Source organism: Octopus bimaculoides, chromosome 4 (assembly GCF_001194135.2).
Source record: "Octopus bimaculoides isolate UCB-OBI-ISO-001 chromosome 4, ASM119413v2, whole genome shotgun sequence".
Taxonomy (NCBI): domain Eukaryota; kingdom Metazoa; phylum Mollusca; class Cephalopoda; order Octopoda; family Octopodidae; genus Octopus; species Octopus bimaculoides.
Window position 1 is genome coordinate 101,795,538 of NC_068984.1, and position 2,652 is coordinate 101,798,189.

At 44.3% G+C, this 2,652-nt stretch overlaps 1 protein-coding gene across 4 annotated transcripts in view; it reads right to left on the reverse strand.

Annotated features, from left to right (window-relative positions):
• LOC106868159 (E3 ubiquitin-protein ligase MYLIP) overlaps positions 1 to 2,652 on the reverse strand; it is a 96,131-nt gene that overhangs the window by 2,873 nt on the left and 90,606 nt on the right. The gene's annotated exons all lie outside the window — the stretch shown is intronic.

A 2,652-nucleotide genomic window follows, 5' to 3' on the forward strand; every position in this document is an offset into this window, starting at 1 on the left:
TATATATATATATATATATATGGATGTAGACAGTTGCATATGGAAGTACTGATCAGAGTGGATGGAACTTGTGAAAGAGGGTCACTCAGAAAAACATGGAACGAAGTATTGAAGGCTGATCTCAAGATATTGAGCCTTATGAAGGAGATAATTAAGGACTGAGACATCTGGTACATTGCTGTACTCAAGAAGACCCGTATGCCACAGCAGAATTGATATTGGTGCCACATAAAAAAAGCACCCAGTACACTCTGTGGAGTGGTTGGCATTAAGAAAGACATCCAGCCATAGAAACCATGTCAGAACAGACAAGGAGCCTACTGTGGCGCCTGGCCTTACAAGCTCTGGTCAAACTAGCCAACCCATGCCAGCATGCAAAAAGGGATGTTAAATAATGATGATGATGTTTTTATATGAAACAAGGCTACTCAAAGCAAAACAAAAAGCTCTGAATTCATTATAATCATTCAAATAGTGAATGTAGTTCACTTTATTTTGAGAAATGACTGTCTCAAAAAACACTGATATGAAATGAATTATAATAAAATGTATGACATCATCTGGCATGGGTTGGACGGTTTGACTGAGGACTGGTCAGCCAGAAGGCTGCACCAGGCTCAATCTGATCTGGCAAAGTTTCTACAGCTGGATGCCCTTCCTAACGCCAACCACTCCAAGTGTAGTGGGTGCTTTTACGTGCCACCAGAACGAGGGCCAGTCTGGCGTTTCTGGCAATGACCACGCTCAAAAAGTGTTCAATACGTGCTACTTGCATGGGAGCCAGTCTGGCGGCACTGGCAACGACCATGCTCAAATGTTGTTTTTCACATGCCACTGGCACATGTACCGGTTAAGCAACACTGGCAATGATCACGCTCAAATGGTGCTTTTTACGTGCCACCGGTACGAGAGCCAATCCGTGGCCCTGGCAATGATCGCGCTTGGATGTGCTTTTAACATTCCACTGGCATGAGTGCCAAACAGGCGGTACTGTCATCGACCACGTCAGCGATTTTGATTTTACTTGCCTCAAAAGGTCTTTGCAAGCAAAGTTTATTGTCCAATGAATGAGGGGTATTCATAAGTGGGCTGGTTACACCCACTGGCATAGGCCACGGGCTATGTTCTCACTTGGCTTGTCGGGTCTTCTCAAGCACAGCATATCTCCAAAGGTCTCGGTCACTAGTCATTGCTTTGGTAAAGCCCAATGTTCGAAGGTTGTGCTTCACAACCTCATCCCAAGTTTTCCTGGGTGTACCTCTTCCACAGGTTCCCTCAACCGCTAGGGTGTGACACTTTTTCACGTGGCTGTCCTCATTCATTTGCAACACATGACTATATCAGTGCAGTTGTCTCTCTTGCACACCACATCTGATGCTTCGTAAATCCAACTTTTTTCTCAGGGTACTTGCACTCTGTCGTGTATGCACACTGACATTACACATCCAGCGGAGCATACTGGCTTCATTCCTTGCAAGCTTACACATGTCCTCAGCAGCCACAGCCCATGTTTCACTGCCATGTAGCATGGCTGTTCGTACACATGCATCATACAGTCTACCTTTTACTCTGACCGAGAGGCCCTTTGTCACCAGCAGAGGTAAGAGCTCTCTGAACTTCGCCCAGGCCATTCTTATTGTAGCAGCTACACTTTCAGAGCATCCACCCCAGCTACTGACTTGGTCTCCTAGGTAACGGAAGCTATCAACTACTTGTAGTTTTTCTCCCTGGAATGTGAGAGAAGCTGTTCTGTGCACATTTTCAGTGTTTATAGCACCTGGGCATTTGCCACATACAAAAACTATCTTCCTAGTTAGCCTTCCTTTAATATTACTGCACCTCTTATGTGTCCATAGCTTACACTGGGTACATCTTATGGAGTTTCTACCTATACCTTTTCTACAGATCGAGCAGGGCCATCTACCTGAAGGGATTTGTGGTTTGTCTGCCTTCCTACTTAGTAAGACTTTGGTTTTAGCTAAGTTGACTCTAAGGCCCTTTGATTCTAATCCTTGCTTTCACACCTGAAACTTCTCCACTAGTTCTGATAGTTACTCAGCTATTAGAGCAAAGTCATAAGCATAGAGGAGCTCCTAGGGGCATCGTGTCTTGAATTCCTTTGTTATTGCTTGGAGGACTTTGATGAATAAACTGAGGACTGATCTTTGGTAGACCCCTACCCGGAATATGTAAAAGATATTAATGAACTCAGGCTGAATGATTCCAAAAAACAACAGGTTTATTCTTTTGAGACACAAAAAAATCTGTTTGGAAGGAACCTGTGGAAGAGGTAGACTCAGGTAGCAGGCTCTTCAAACATTGGGCCTCACAGAGGTGATGACATGTGACTTGAGAAGACTCAAGTCAAGTGAAATTGTAGTCATGGCTGATGCCAGTGTCATGTGACTGGCACTCATGTCAGTGGTACATAAAAGCACCAATGCTGGAGACACGCAAAAAGCACCAATGCTAGAGACATGTAAAAAGCACCCATTACATTCTTGGAGCGGTTGGCATTAAGAAAGGCATCCAGCTATAGAAACCATGCCAAATCATACCGGAACTTAGTGCAGCTCTCCAACTTACCAGTTCCAGTCAAAGTGTCTAACCCATGCCAACATGGAAAGCAAACACTAAATAATAATGATGATG